Below are 16,433 nucleotides of genomic sequence, written 5' to 3'. Positions count from 1 at the left end.
GTTGAGGATCTGAGGTTGCGATTTGGAATATAAGGTGTCAGACATTCCGATATATAAGACGGGGCGAGATTATTTAAAGCTTTATAAACCATAAGCAGAATTTTAAAGTCAATTCTGAATGACACAGGTAACCAGTGTAGTGACATCAAAACTGGAGAAATGTGTTCGGATTTTCTTTTCCTGGTAAGGATTCTAGCAGCTGCATTCTGCACTAACTGCAAACGATTGATGTCTTTTTTGGGTAGTCCTGAGAGGAGTGCATTACAGTAATCTAGCCGACTAAAGACAAACGCATGAACTAATTTCTCTGCATCTTTCGATGATATAAGAGGTCTAACTTTTGCTATGTTCCTTAGGTGAAAAAATGCTGTCCTAGTGATTTTATTAATATGCGATTTAAAATTCAGATTACAATCAACGGTTACCCCTAAGCTTTTTACCTCCGATTTGACTTTTAATCCTAATGCATCCAGTTTATTTCTAATAGCCTCATTGTATCCATTATTGCCAATCACTAAGATTTCGGTTTTTTCTTTATTTAATTTGAGAAAGTTACTATTCATCCATTCTGAGATACAGGTTAGACATTGTGTTAGCGAATCAAGAGATTTGGGGTCATCAGGTGCTATTGATAAATACAGCTGTGTGTCATCAGCATAGCTGTGGTAGCTCACGTTATGTCCCGAGATAATCTGACCTAATGGAAGCATGTAGATTGAGAAGAGCAGCGGACCCAGGATAGAGCCTTGTGGAACACCATATAGGATATCATGTGTCTTTGAGTTATAATTACCACAACTAACAAAGAATTTTCTCCCTGCCAGGTAGGATTCAAACCAGTTTAAGACACTGCCAGAGAGGCCCACCCATTGACTAAGGCGATTCTTAAGAATATTATGATCAATAGTGTCAAATGCAGCACTCAAATCTAAGAGGATGAGAACAGATAAATGGCCTCTGTCTGCATTTACCCACAAGTCATTAACTACTTTAACGAGTGCAGTTTCTGTGCTGTGATTTGTTCTAAAACCTGACTGAAATTTATCAAGAATAGCATGTTTATTGAGGTGCTCATTTAACTGTATAATGACTGCCTTCTCTAGAATTTTACTTAAGAAAGGCAGGTTAGAGATGGGTCTATAATTTTCAAGAGAAGAGGGGTCGAGATTATTTTTCTTAAGTAGGGGTTTAATTACCGCAGTCTTAAGACAGTCTGGGAAGACCCCCGTATCTAATGACGAATTTACTATGTCAAGAACATTATCAATAAGCACACCCGATACTTCTTTGAAAAAATTTGTTGGTATTGGGTCAAGGGCACAGGTGGATGGTTTCATTTGAGAAATTATTTTATGTAAATCAGGTAAATCTATCCTAGTGAAAGACTCTAATTTATTTATTATGGAGTACTGGGGTTTCGGGGGATCCTTAGTGTTGGGGAGATATACTATGTTATTTCTAATATCATTAATTTTTTGATTGAAAAATGCAGCGATAGACTCACAGGTTTTACTTGAAGTACTTAGGATGCATTCCTTTGAGTTACCTGGGTTTAACAGACGATCAATCATCGAAAATAAGACTCTGGGATTACTAGCATTGTTATTTATAATCTTAGAGAAATAGCAGCGCCTCTCAAGATGGACTGTGTTATTGTATTCTGTTATTTTAACTTTTAATATCTCATAGTCAATAGTTAGTTTAGTCTTCCTCCATTTACGCTCAGCTCTACGGCATGTTCTCTTTAAATCAGACACTCTTTGGGTCTTCCAAGGTATAACAATGCTAGAAGATTTTTTAACTGTCTTTTCAGGTGCAACTATGTCAACAGCAGCCCTCACTTTAGTATTAAATCTTTCCACCTTACTATTTACATTCTCCTCGCTATTATAGTTGGCACTATAAACGGAATGATTGGTTAGAATGTTTGTAAGTTTTAAAGTTGCTGATGAGTCAAAGAAGCGTTTTTTAACAATATGCTTCTCATGAGTGTTTTCTATCATTATTTCTATATTAAAAAGTAGAAGAAAATGGTCTGAAAGACCGGGAAGCGAACCCACAATCTTCCACAGTCTCCTTACTGCAAAGCAGTAGCACTACCACTGCGCCACCTGTGAGGACAAAGTACTGTTCCAATTTAAGGAGTAGGAAGAACGACGGTGAACGAGATAAAGCGGGATGCCGACAAAACTGAAAAACGTGTCGGAAACGGAAACCACCGACGGTAATGTGCTTCTACATTAATGTTAATGTTCTTCTGCATTGTTGTTTTCTTTTTTATTAAAAGCATTTCATTGAATTTATTAAAAGCAAATAACATTCCTTACAAGCAAGTCAAATTTTACAAAACTACGATCAGATCACATTCTGTTATGTTGGTGTTTTGTTGCTTTAGTGCGGGGGTCCCCAACTCCGGTCCTGGAGGGCACCTGTGGCTGCAAGGTTTTCATTTTAACCCTTTTCTTAATTAGTGACTTGCTTTTGTGTTTTGTATTCATTTTAATTGACTTGTTTTTAAGATTTGTTCCCCTGAATTTCTTCACACTTCCTCTGAATTGCTTTATCTATCCATCCATCCATTTTCCAACCCGCTGAATCCGAACATAGGGTCATGGGGGTCTGCTGGAGCCAATCCCAGCCAACACAGGGCACAAGGCAGGAACCAATCCTGGGCAGGGTGCCAACCCACTGCAGGACACACACAAACACACCCACACACCAAGCACACACTAGGGCCAATTTAGAATCGCCAATCCACCTAACCTGCATGTCTTTGGACTGTGGGAGGAAACCCACGCAGACACGGGGAGAACATGCAAACTACCACGCAGGGAGGACCTGGGAAGCGAACCCAGGTCCCCAGATCTCCCTGAATTACTTAATTTCTTTTGAATTACTTTTATTTCACTTGCTCTTGAAGAGTCCGGCCCCTTGTTTCTTTTTCCTTAATTAGCTGCCAAACAATAATAAGATATAAAATGAGCCAAAACATGATCAGCAAACTGTGTCCATCATACAAGATCTAAATATAAAGAAAGGTGAAGGTCTCAGGAATGCTGATCTGGCTCAGGTCCACAAAACATTTTAACAGTGCTCTTAGAAAAGGGCAAATTTTTATAAATGTCTGCTATTGCACAATGAGAGCAGCAACGAGCCATGGAATTAAAGAATGGGTTTAATTAACGGCGAGCATCGGCGCCTAATTAAGCAACTGGTTGGAGTTTGACGCCCTGACTTCGTTGGTCTTCTGTTGGCTCCCTCACTTCACAATTCATTTCTGTTTGGTAGCCATTTAAGGAAAGAAAGGAAGCAATTCAGAGGATGTATGAGGAAATTCAGGGGAACAAATCTTAAAAACAAGTCAATTAAAAGTTAATTAGTAGCAAAAACAGGTCACTAATTAAGAACAGGGTTAGAATGAAAACCTGCAGCCACTGGGGCCCTCCAGGACTGCTTTACTGTGACGTGCAGGCAGCTTGTGACATGCTGGACTGGGGGAGGAGCTTCGTGTCCGGACGGGGGTGGACACGCCTCTTAGGAGATGAGTGACAGGAGAAGGGAAAGGGAAGTGTTTGTAGTATAAAGAAGACGGAATGTGAGATGATGACTGGTAAGGAAAGCTTTCTCTGATTGCTTTGGAGATCTCACATAATGAAGTATAGGACAGGGGAGCCGATTGAAGACTCCAAGGAAAATGAAGAAAACTCCAGCACCGCTGAGTGGTGTTTGCTTATTATGCTGGTCATTACAATATTTTAGAAATGAATTGATTTTGTTAATATTTTGGAGGTTCTTTTGTAAATAAATTTCCCCATTCACTAAGCCAATCTACTGCATGTCATTTTTATCTCTTCCAGGGGCGACATTTGTCAAAAGAAGGGGTTGAAGGTGGCAATGGTAGGTAAACGGAGGGAAAAAACCCACCATTACTCTTTGCCAGATGGAGAGTTAGTTTGCATTCGATTTTAACCTGCACTCGTGTCAGCAAACAATGGTGAAAAATATGTCCTCAACATCTGGCAAGAGATCAACGCAAACGTGTTAACGGAAAATACTCCACGGGTGATGTTTTTTTTTTTTTTGCATGTTATCGTCGTTGATTTTTTTTTTGATACAAGTGATTGCAAAGAAATGGGCGGCTGATCGGACCCCATCTGATGGTGGTGTTCTGATGCTCCTCGGAGAGGACCGCCAATTAAAATGACTACGGGTACACTGACGACCACAGCACGCAGTGATGGACGTCTTCTGTCGATTTCTGTGCGAAACCCTTACTCTGTGTGCGTTATGGGGGAAAAAATGTTCTGCCCTCAAAGAGTTAACGCAGCTGTTCTGTTATCCGTCTTTTCTCATAACCATCCCTGCTGGCTAATTGAGGTTTTACTGCACTTACTTACCTACAGTCGGGGCCCAAACGTTTGGAGAGTGACCCAAGTGTTGGTGTTCACCAAGTGTGCTGCTTCCGTGTTTTGAGATCTTTGTGTCAGATGTTTCTCTGGTAGACTGAAGTTCAGAAGTTTCAAAGGCTTTTATTGACAATCACGTAAAGTTTATGCACAGAGTCACAATACAGATGTGGCAAACAGATCTAACTATACAATTATTGCACTGCATTGCATTAAAAGTTGCATAGTTAGATCTGGACCAACCTATATTTGCAGGATTGTCCTTTCTTTGATGAACTGGGCGTTAAAAACTGTGGTCATTTTCCATTATCAGGATTCTTAAGAAGTGATTCCAAATGCACAGATTATGCAAACGTTTTATAGGACCACGTGACACGTTTTTGGATAATCGTAGCTCCGAAATATTGCAGCTCTTAATGCCTGAGCCGCTTCATTAGTTTTGTAGAAGTGAGCCCATGAAGACTTCTGGGCCATTGTTGTGCTATGCGGCTCCCCCAGGATCATGGAGTTTGACACTCAGCGTCCCACCAATGCCATCTCACGTGAGAGAAGGGGGGGGGACCTCAAACCCTGCTGCTGACCCTGTTTTGAAACCAAAGGACAGAAATTGGTCAAACATGTTTCTAAAACGACACTGCCGTTTGTGTCATTTAGAAATCAGAACATTAAGATATTTTCATTCCGTCCATCAGATTCCTCCAAAAAAACATCAAGTCGACTTTTGAGGATCCCGAAAGTTTGACAGTCCACCACACGACTTGGTCACTCATTCCCTGTGTCTGCGCGTCCCCTCCTAATGTTTGTGTGACATTTTCCCCTGCACAAGTTTCCACCGGCGTCCCCGTGTTCTTGATGAACATATTTTAAAATCCCCATCTTTGATTCCCTTCATCATTTTAAACACTTCAGTCAGGTCACCCCATAATCTCCATCCTCATCCTGCAGGCACCTAAAGTATTTCAGAGGCCACAGGGTGCTGGAGCCCATCCCTGCAGCAAAGACGTGAAACGTCAAGCTTTCTAAATGAGGTGAGATGTGCAGTTCCAGAACTCCTGAGTACTTGATGAGGCCTGCAGGTTTAAGTCAGGATTGCATTGCGAGGAGCTAAAAAGAAAATGGGGTTCAAGGTCTTGCTGGTATCACTGATACTTTTCTTTCCATGCTTAGTAGCGTAGCCCACAAAGTAGGAGGCCGTTACGTGTGGGCTGTCTTTTGTAAGAGTGACAATAAATGCTGCTGCTGAAGAATGTGAATTTCCCATTGGGATTAATAAAGTATCTATCTATCTATCTATCTATCTATCTATCTATCTATCTATCTATCTATCTATCTATCTATCTATCTATCTATCTAAAGCATCACACACATGGCAGTGTCATTCATTTTAATTGTTCAACCTTATTCATGTGTTCAAAGTCCTGTATGAAGTTACAAACAAGCAGGGGCATACTTGGCATGAAAGTTCTAGTGGGGTAATGTGGACCTAGGAGAGAGACAAGGGGCGGGGCCTGGAAAGAGAGAGAGAACAAGAGGTGTGTCAGAATGGGTGAAGCCTGAAACGAGAGAGAGTGAAAAAGAGAGCCAGTACAAGAAAGGGCGGAGCCTGAGAGAGTGAAGAGGCGGAGTCTGAATAAAATTGAGCGAGAGAGAGAGAGAAAACAAGCGATGTCACAATGGGCGGAACCTAGTAAGAGAGAGAGCATGAGCGTAAGAAAGGGTGGAGCCTGAGAGAGCGAAGAGGCAGAGTCTGAATAAAAATGAGTGAGAGAGAAAAAACAAGAGATGTCACAATGGGTGGGGCCTAATAAGAGAGAGAGAGCACAAGCATAAGAAAGGTTGGAGCTTTAAAAAAAATACGGGTGAGAGAGACGCTGTTAGGGTGGCGCAGTGGTAGCGCTGCTGCCTCGCATTTAGGAGACCTGGGTTCGATTCCCGGGTCCTCCCTGCGTGGAGTTTGCATGTTCTCCCCGTGTCTGCGTGGGTTTCCTCCCACAGTCCAAAGACATGCAGGTTAGGTGGATTGGCAATTCTAAATTGACCCGAGTATGTGCTTGGTGTGTGGGTGTGTTTGTGTGTGCCCTGTGGTGGGTTGGCACCTTGCCCAGGATTGGTTCCTGCCTTGTGCCCTGTGTTGGCTGGGATTGGCTCCAGCAGACCCCCGTGACCCTGTGTTTGGATTCAGCGGGTTGGAAAATGGATGGCTGGATGGAGACGCTGTTAGAAGAGGCGGAGCCATACTGAGACTCCATGTAGAGGGTGAGAGAGAGAGAGAGAAAAAGAAAGAGAGACAATGATGAAGCACTTAAAGAGAGACACCTACAGACCCTGTGCCTCTGCATAAACCTACTGGCCCAGGGACCGGACTGCTGGCGAGTCTCGGGAAAAATCCTGGTTTGCATAAGCTGAGAGATAAAAATGGAAGAGTATTCATTCAAGTGAAATCCATATTTGCATTTTAACATTTTATAGGAGAAACATGTGAGTAGCACTTCTGCAGTAGAGTATGAGATTGATGTGAATATTTGTAGATAGATAGATAGATAGATAGATAGATAGATAGATAGATAGATAGATAGATAGATAGATAGAGAGATAAAAGGCACTATATAATAGATAGATAGATAGATAAAAGGCACTATATAATTAATGGATAGATGGATGAAAGGCACTATATAATTAATAGATAGATAGATGAAAGGCACTATATAATTAATAGATAGGTGGATGAAAGGCACTATATAATAGATAGATAGATAGATAGATAGATAGATAGATAGATAGATAGATAGATAGATAGATGAAAGGCACTATATAATTAATAGATAGATAGATAGATAGATAGATAGATAGATAGATAGATGAAAGGCAATATATAATTAATAGATAGATAGATGGATGAAAGGCACTATATAATTGATAAATATGAAATATGCTAAATGACATACACATAGACATGAAAGGCACTATTTAATAGATTGATATATTAGGCACTGTATACCAGATGGACATCATATAGTAAGTGGGTGGACAGACACAAATGTTAGGCGCTATATATTAGATAGATAGTTTAGATAAATATGAAGTACACCATTAGGCAGATTGATAGGCAGACCCTCTGACTACTCTGTAGGACTGCAGCCAGGATTTGAACTGAACGCGTGTCACTAGATGGTCCCAATGTAGTGATGAGGGAGGAGTGACGTGCGTCCAGACCAGATGTGTCACTGCATTTTGGATCATCTCAATCAGCTTGGTGATACAGGCCAACAGAGACAGTTATAGTTGTCCAGATGTGATGAGACCAAAGCCTGGAGCAGATGTGCTGTGTGTTCAGTCAGATACGGTCTGATGTTGACGATGTTGTGTGGAGGGACTCTGCAAGACCGAGACGCCATAGCAGTATGGTCAGTGAAGGAACGCTGGTCATCACAGATACAGAAGACCTGTAAAGGATGTCACTGTCCACGTTACAGGAGTGCAGTGTCCAAAGAGTCTGCTCACCCCTTTTATCTCCAATTCCTCCGTGCACCTGATGTGAACCCCCAAGTTCTTGAATATTGACAGGGTGGGTGAATGAAATCAACTCAAGGCACTGCCAGAAAGGTCCAGGCAGTAAGTGAGAAGGCCGGGAGTAACGGAATCAAACGCTTCACGCAGATGAAACAGAAGAAGGTCTGATCTGCTGTCTGTGTGAGGCTCGTTTTTAGGCCGAGTTACGCTTTTCCGTTTATTTATTTTTATTTAACGAGTTTCACTGAGCGCAGACTCAGAGCGCGGGGTTCCCTCCACAATAATATGTCAGTCTCCTTCCCACCCACCAAAACACTGTTGGGCTTGGTAAGGAGATGAGGCAGGCACCTCGGGCAGAACTTTGGTGAGCTATAGCATTGACATGTAATGTCCTTTTTTTACTATAACAAAAGAAAAAAAAGTTAATTTTGCACCCTAAGAATTTAAGTCTCTCTGTCTGTTGTAGGTAAAGAGAGGAGAGGTTGGGGGTATGCACTAATCCAGAATTATTATTTTTCTTATTATTACTGTAACTGTATTTGGCTGATGCTTTCATCCTTTGTAAAACCATTGTTTCCTTTTCTTTTTCTAATTGTCGCTCAGGCAGGTGAAGTGACTTGCTCAGGGTCACGCAGTGGTGTCAGTAGTGGGATGTGAACCCACAACCTCAGGGTTTGAAAGCCCAAAGCCTTAACCACTACACTGCACGGCCTACATACCTGGATCTATATAGATATTATACAGTGCTTTCCCTATCTGTTTTATTATTGCTTAATAATAGATTGACATTTTTAAATGACATTTTTCCTTTTGTGTTTCCCAATTGGCTCACAGGCAGGTGAAGTGACTCACTCGTGGTGTTAGGAGTGGGATTTGAACCCACAATCTCAGGGTTGGAATTCCAAAACATTCCAAAACACCCCCACCGCCTGCATGTCTGTCTAGACATTATATAGTGCCTTTCCTAGCCCTCGTATCATTGCCTAATATCATATGGACTGTCCAATGTTGTCATTTGCCTTGGATGAGAATCTGTTATGATCCTTTTGCATTTCCCATTTGGCACACAGGCAGATGAAGTAACTCGCTCATGGTGTCAGTAGTGGGATTTAAATACATAATGTCAGGATCTGAAGTCCAATGCCTTAACCACCACACTGCATTGCCTACATATCTATCTAGATAATACTGAGTGCTTTTCCTATCTATTGTATTACTGCTTAATAATAGACTGACTTATTAAATGTACTTTTTCTGGGATAAGTCCATTACATTCCTTTTGTGTTTCTCAATTGGCGCACAGACCAGTGAAGTTATTCATGGTGTTAGTAGTGGGATTTAATAAAACACCGTTTCAGCATTTGAACTCAAAAGCGTAAATAACTATACACCCCACTGCCTGCATGTCTGTCTAAATAGTATATAGTGCCTTTCCTAGCCAATGTATCTTTGCTTAATATCAGACGGACTGTCCCGTGTTGTTGTTTGCCTTGTATGAGAGTCTGTTACGTTCCTTTTGTGTTTCCCAGTTGCTGCACAGGCAGGTGAAATGACTCATTCATGGTGTCAGTAGTGGGATTTGAACACACAGTTTCAGGGCTTGAAGTCCAAAGCCTAAATATCTTTACACCCCACCACCTGCATATCTATCTAAACATTATATAGTGCCTTTCCTAGTCATCTTATCATTGCCTAATATCAGGCGGACTGTCCAGTGTTGTTGTTTGCCTTGTATGAGAGTCTGTTACGTTCTTTTTGCATTTCCCAGTTGGCGCACAGGCAGGTGAAGTGACTCGCTCATGGTGTCGGTAGTGGGATTTAAATACATAATCTCAGGGTCTGAAGTCCAATGCCTTAACCACCACACTGCACTGCCTACCTATCTATCTAGATATTATTGATTTTTTTCCTATCTATTTTATTATTGCTTAATAATAGATTGATGTTTTAAAATGGGGCGGCACGGTGGCGCAGTGGGTAGCGCTACTGCCTTGCAGTTGGGAGACCTGGGGACCCGGGTTCGCTTTCCGGGTCCTCCCTGCGTGGAGTTTGCATGTTCTCCCTGGGTCTGCGTGGGTTTCCTCCGTGCGCTCCGGTTTCCTCCCACAGTCCAAAGACATGCAGGTTAGGTGGATTGGCGATTCTATAATTGGCCCTAGTGTGTGCTTGGTGTGTGGGTGTGTTTGTGTGTGTCCTGCAGTGGGTTGGCACCCTGCCCAGGATTGGTTCCTGCCTTGTGCCCTGTGTTGGCTGGGATTGGCTCCAGCAGAACCCCGTGACCCTGTGTTTGGATTCAGCGGGTTGGAAAATGGATGGATGGATGTTTTAAAATGTAATTTTTCTGGGATAAGAGTCCATTACTATTCCTTTTGTGTTTCCCAATTGGCACACAGACCAGTGAAGTGACTCATTCACTGTGTCAGCAGTGGGATTTAATAAAACACAGTTTCAGCGTTTGAAGTCAAAAGAGTAAATAACTATACACCCCACCGCCTGCATGTCTGTCTAGATATTATATAGTGCCTTTCCTAGTCATCTTATCATTGTTTAATATGTTGTCATTTGCCTTGGATGAGAGTCAGTTACGTTCCTTTTGTGTTACCCAGTTGGTGCACAGACCGGTGAGGTGACTCACTCGTGGTGTTAGCAGTGGGATTTGACACAGTCTCAGGGTCTGAAGTCCAAAGCCTTAGCCACTACACCACACTGCATTGCCTACATATCTATCTAGATATTACTGAGTGTTTTTCTTATCTTTTTATTATTGCTTAGTCATAGACTGATGTTTTAAAATGTAATTTTCTGGGATTAGAGTCCATTACTATTCCTTTTGTGTGTCCCAATTGGCACACAGGCAGGTGAAGTGACTCATTCATGGTGTCAGTAGTGGGATCTGAAAAACACAATTTCAGCGTCTGAAGCCTCAATAACTATACACCACCTGCATGTCTATCTAGATATTATATAGTGCCTTTCTTAGCCCTCGTATCATTGCTTAATATTAGACTGATTGTCCAGTGTTGTTGGATGAGAGCCATTTGAATTCCTTTTGCATTTCCCGGTTGGCGCACAGGCAGGTGAAGTGACTCACTCGTGGTGTCAGCAGTGGGATTTAAACACACAGCCTCTGGGTTTTGTAGTCCAAATCCTTATCTACCGCTCTACTACATGCCTTTCATACACGTCCAGTGCTTTATTTATTTAATTAATTATTTATTAGATTGTGAAAAATACTGGAGTTGCTCTTAGACACAATCCATGAAGGTGAAACTGTAATGAATGTGAAGAGCAGAATCCACCAGTCATTGATGGGGTTGAACGGCAGAGAGTGAGATTTTGCCGAGTTTTAACTCAAGTTTTAATATAAGCCCGTTTGAAAGACGCTTAGACTTTGAAGTACGTCAGCACCTTTCAGCTTGCGAAATCAAAGTTTACCGTTGCTCTTGTGCGGATCGTTTCAGTTTACTTTGCCACCTCTGTGTCTCTTGTGCCCAGCTGTTCCCACACTCAGTCCTTGTGGGGACCCCTTGTGGCTGCAGGTTTTTCTTCCAATGCCCTTCTGTTTTTAGTTGGACTTCTGGCCTCATTAAATCCGCTTTTATTACCCAATTTCTATATTTCGGGGTCAATGCAGAAATTCCAGGACTAAGTTCAGTGAATATTAAATTAAAACATACCAAGCAGTTTTATACAGGTGCCAGCTGTGCTACCCGTCCAGGATGGCTAGGATTATCTAATTGAGCAAAGTGGACCTCAGCGTTAATGACTGCAGTGCACCACATGTTGGAAAGAACAGTTCTGTGAAAAAGAAAGTACCCCCCCCCCCCCCCCTCCCCTTACAGTTCTGTGGTTTTGTGTATCGGGACATTACAAAAAAAAAAAAAATCATCAGGTCCTTAGCAGGTTCTAAAATGAGTTCAGTCCTAACCTCGAGAGTAAAAGAAGACACAACTGATTCCACCGTGACATTACTGATGTAACAGAAACGAAGGCAAAATGGATAAGTGTGTGAAAAAGTAAGTGCACCCCCACAATTCAGTAGCTTGTGTAGCATTGGCCAAAAGTTTTGGCCGTGACACAAATGTTGTGTTCTGCAAGCTTTGCTGTTTCAGCGTTTTCAGATTCTTCTTCTTCTTCTTTCAGCTGCTCCTGTTAGGGGTTGCCACAGTGGATCATCTTCTTCCATATCTTTCTGTCCTCACCATCTTCTTCTGTCAGCCCCATCACCTGCATGTCCTCTCTCACCATATCCATAAACCTTCTCTTAGGCCTTCCTCTTCTTCCCTGGCAGCTCTGTCCTTAGCATCCTTCTCCCAGTATACCCAGCATCTCTCCTCTGCACATGTCCAAACCAGCGCAATCTCAGCTCTCTGACTTTGTCTCCCAACCATCCTACCTGAGCTGACCCTCTAATGTCCTCATTTCTAATCCTGTCCATCCTCATCACACCCAATGCCAATCTTAGCATCTTTAACTCTGCCACCTCCAGCTCTGTCTCCTGTGCCACCGTCTCCAGCTCATATAACATCGCTGGTCTCACTACAGTCCTGTAGACCTTCCCTTTCACTCTTGCTGATACCCGTCTGTCACCAATCACTCCTGACACTCTTCTCCACCCACTCCACCCTGCCTGCACTCTCTTTTTCACTTCTCTTCCACAATCCCCATTACTCTGTACTGTTCATCCCAAGTATTTAAACTCCTCCACCTTCACCAGCTCTACTCCCTCATCCTCACCATTCCAATGACCTCCCTCTCATTCACATACATGTATTCTGTCTTGGTGGTCCTACTGACCTTCATTCCTCTTCTCTCATATCTCCACCTCTCCAGGGTCTCCTCAACCTGCTCCCTACTCTCGCTACAGATCACAATGTCATCAGTAAACATCACAGTCCACGGGGAATCCTGTCTAATCTCGTCTGTCATCCTGTCCATCACCATTGACAATAAGAAAGGGCTCTGAGCCAATCCCTGATGTAATCCCACCTCAGTCACTCCTACTGCAGACCTCACCACAGTCACACTTCCCTCTTACATATCCTATACAACTCTTATGTACTTCTCTGCCACTCCTGACTTCCTCATACAATACCACAGCTCCTCTCAGGCACCCTGTCATTTGCTTTCTCCAGGTCCTCAAAGACACAATGCAACTCTTTCTGGCCTTCTCTAAACGTCTCCATCAACACCCTTAGAGTAAACATTTCATCTGTGGTGCTCTTTCTTCTCATGAAACCATCCTGCTGCTCACTAATCATCACCTCACTTCTTAACTGACCTTCCACTACTCAATCCCATACCTTCATACTGTGGCCCATCAGTTTTATCCCCCTGTAGTTACTACAGTCCTGCACATCCCCCTTATTCTTAAATATCAGCACCAGTACACTTCTTCTCCACTCCTCAGACATCCTCTCACTGTCCAAGATTCCATTAAACAATAAGGTTAAAAACTCCTCTGCCACCTGTCCTAAACACCTCCGTGCTTCCACAGTTATGTCATCTGGACCATCTGCCTTTCCATTTTTCATCCTCTTCGTCGCTGTCCTTACTTCCTCCTTGCTAATCCGTTGCACTTCCTGATTCACTATCTCCACATCATCCAACCTCTTCTCTCTCTCTTGTTCTCTTCATTCATCAGCCTCTGAAATTAGTTTTTCCATCCGCTCATCACACTCTCCTCACTTGTGAGTACGCTTCCATCTTTATCCTTTATCACCCTAACCTGCTGCACATCTTTCCCATCTCAGCCCCTCTGTAGCCCACTGGCCCTTTTCTCCCTCCTTAGTGTCCAACCTCTCATACAACTCATCATAAGCCTTTTCTTTAGCCTTCGCCACCTCTCTCTTCACCTTGTGCCTTATCTCCTTGTACTCCTGTCTACTTTCTGCATCTCTCTGACTTTCCCACTTCTTATTCACCATCTGTATACTCTCCTGTATTTCCTCATTCCACCACCAGGTTTCCTTTTCCTCCTTCCTCTGTCCAGATGTCATGCTAATCACCCTTCTTGCTGTCACCCTTACTACATCTGCTGTAGTTTCCCAGTTCTCTGGTGACTCTTCACTGCCACCCAGTTCCTGTCTCACCTCCTCACTAAACTCCACCTTGCAGTCTTCCTTTTTCAACTTCCACCATTTGATCCTTGGCTCTGTCCTCATTCTCTTTCTCTTCTTGATCTCCAACATCATCCTACAGACCACCATCCTATGCTGCTTAACTACACTTTCCCCTGCCACCACTTTGCAGTCTTCAATCTCCTTCAGATTGACTCTTCTGCATAAGACATCATCTACTTGTGTGCATCTTCCACCACTCTTGTACGTCACCCTATGTTCCTCCCTCTTCTTAAAATACGTATTCACCACAGCCATGTCCATCCTTTGGCAAAATCCACTTTCCTCTGACCTTCTTCATTCCCTTCCTTGACGCCATACCTACCCATCACCTCCTCGTCTCCTCTGTTCCTTTCATCAACATGTCCATTGAAATCTGCTCCAATCACCACTTTCTGTCCCTTGGGTTCTCTGTTCATCACTTCATCTAACTCACTCCAAAAATCTTTCTCACCCATTGCACACCAATCTTGCGGTGCATATGCACTAACAACATTCATCATCACATCTCCAGTTTCCAGCTTCATAATCATTAATTTGTCTGACTCTCTTTTCACCTCCAAAACACTCTGTCCATACTGTTCCTTCTGAATAACTCCTACTCCATTTCTCCTCCCATCCACACCATGATAGAACAATTTGAATTCCCCTCCGATCCACCTGACCTTACTCTCCTTCCATTTAGTCTCTTGTACTCACAATATATCAACCTTCCTTCTCTCCATCATATCTCCTAACTCTCTCTCCTTACCAGTCATACTGTCAACATTCAATGTTCCTACCCTCAGTTCCACTTTCTTTACCTTCCTCCTCTCCTCTTTCCTCCAGACACGTCTCCCTCTTCTTCTTCTTCTTCTTCTTCTTCTCCTTCTTCAGCCCATTTTCCACCAGCACCCTGTTGGCTAACAGTACTGGTGGTAGTCGTTGTTAACCCGGGGCTTGACGATCTGGTGTGGAAATTTGTATTGTTGTCCGCATATTGATTTGGCAAAATTTTACACTGGATGCCCTTCCTGACGTAACCCTCCCCATTTTTCCGGGCTTGGGACCGACAAGAAGAACACACTGGTTTGTGCATCCCGTGTGGCTGGGTTAGCATTATCAGATTGTTATTATTATTATTATTATTTTTTTTAAACAAGTTTCTATGATGTCCTGAAGAACGATTGCAAACATTTAATCATTTTCAATGGCTTTTTATTGGCAGATACATCAGATTTCTGTAAGGAGTCAATATTTACAGTGTGGATCCTGTGGACGCTACTGTCACTGTTGCCCCTTAATCCAAACAGACAGACATGCAGGATGTGGAGTAAAAGCACCAAGAAGATTTTTTAATTATTGTTCTTAAACGGTGCCCTCCAAGCACCACAGCCACAATAAACAATCAAATAGCACCACAATAATCACATCATTCTCTTTTTCTCTTCTCCTCCACCTCTCCCAGCAAGCTTTGTCCACCTCCTCCTGACTCCGTCTCATCTGCTGGGTGTTCCACAGTCCTTTACATAGTCCTTGACCCGGAAGGGCTTCTTCTCTTCTGTCCATGTGACCTGTCAGCACTTCCGGGTCATTCTGGAGAATTCAGCCTGGAAGTACTTGCGGGTTTCCGTCCTCGTGATCTGCTAGTAATTCCAGGCTAGGTGAGAACTTCGTCTCCCGCCATTTTCCCACAGCGTCCCCTGATTCACTCACGGTATCCAGCATGGCTGAATTATCGAACTCCTTGTCCCATAGTTCCCTCTGGGAATCTGAGGCACTGTTGCAGTCCAGGGAAGCTACCATCTAGCGTCCTCAAAAACCTGCCCCCCTCATCCTTTCATCTCATGAGCATCCTGGCTGGCTCGAGCTGCCAACCATCTCTTACACCCTTCATCTTCATAACTTCTGCAGTTCACTCCGCCATGCTGGATATCCACTTCTGGGCCCAATCCTGACCAATGGTGGTCCATTCTGGCCCTTTTCAGTGCTTGGAGTTGATCACAATTTGTGGGCTTTTGCTTGTCCTCCGGTGTTCTGAGAACTGACCACTGGTTCTCAATGGGAGTTTCCTGGCGAACAGGTCCAAACTTTTAATATTCTGATCCCCATGCCACTTAGTCATCACTTTTGCCTTGTGATGTGTGTAGAAACTGGCCCGGACACAGACATGCAGACATGGTTTTAAATCACCCAGCACCTGTTTATTCACAGTCACTATTTACAAGGTTCACACACAACCCACTTCACCCCAAAGTTCGGGCCTCTACCAAAATGCCTCTTCCCCTCTTCAGGCCAACTCCACTCCTCTCCTCCTGAGCTCTGTCTCTCTTCCTCCCAACTCCAGCCATCGAATGGAGGGAGGCGGCCCCTGTTATACACACCCAAGTGTGGCGGAAGTACTGGCTGCACACCAAAA

This window comes from Erpetoichthys calabaricus, chromosome 5, assembly GCF_900747795.2.
Source record: "Erpetoichthys calabaricus chromosome 5, fErpCal1.3, whole genome shotgun sequence".
NCBI classification, from domain to species: domain Eukaryota; kingdom Metazoa; phylum Chordata; class Cladistia; order Polypteriformes; family Polypteridae; genus Erpetoichthys; species Erpetoichthys calabaricus.
The sequence above is the reverse complement of the archived record's forward strand: the minus strand, read 5'-3'. Positions refer to the sequence as shown.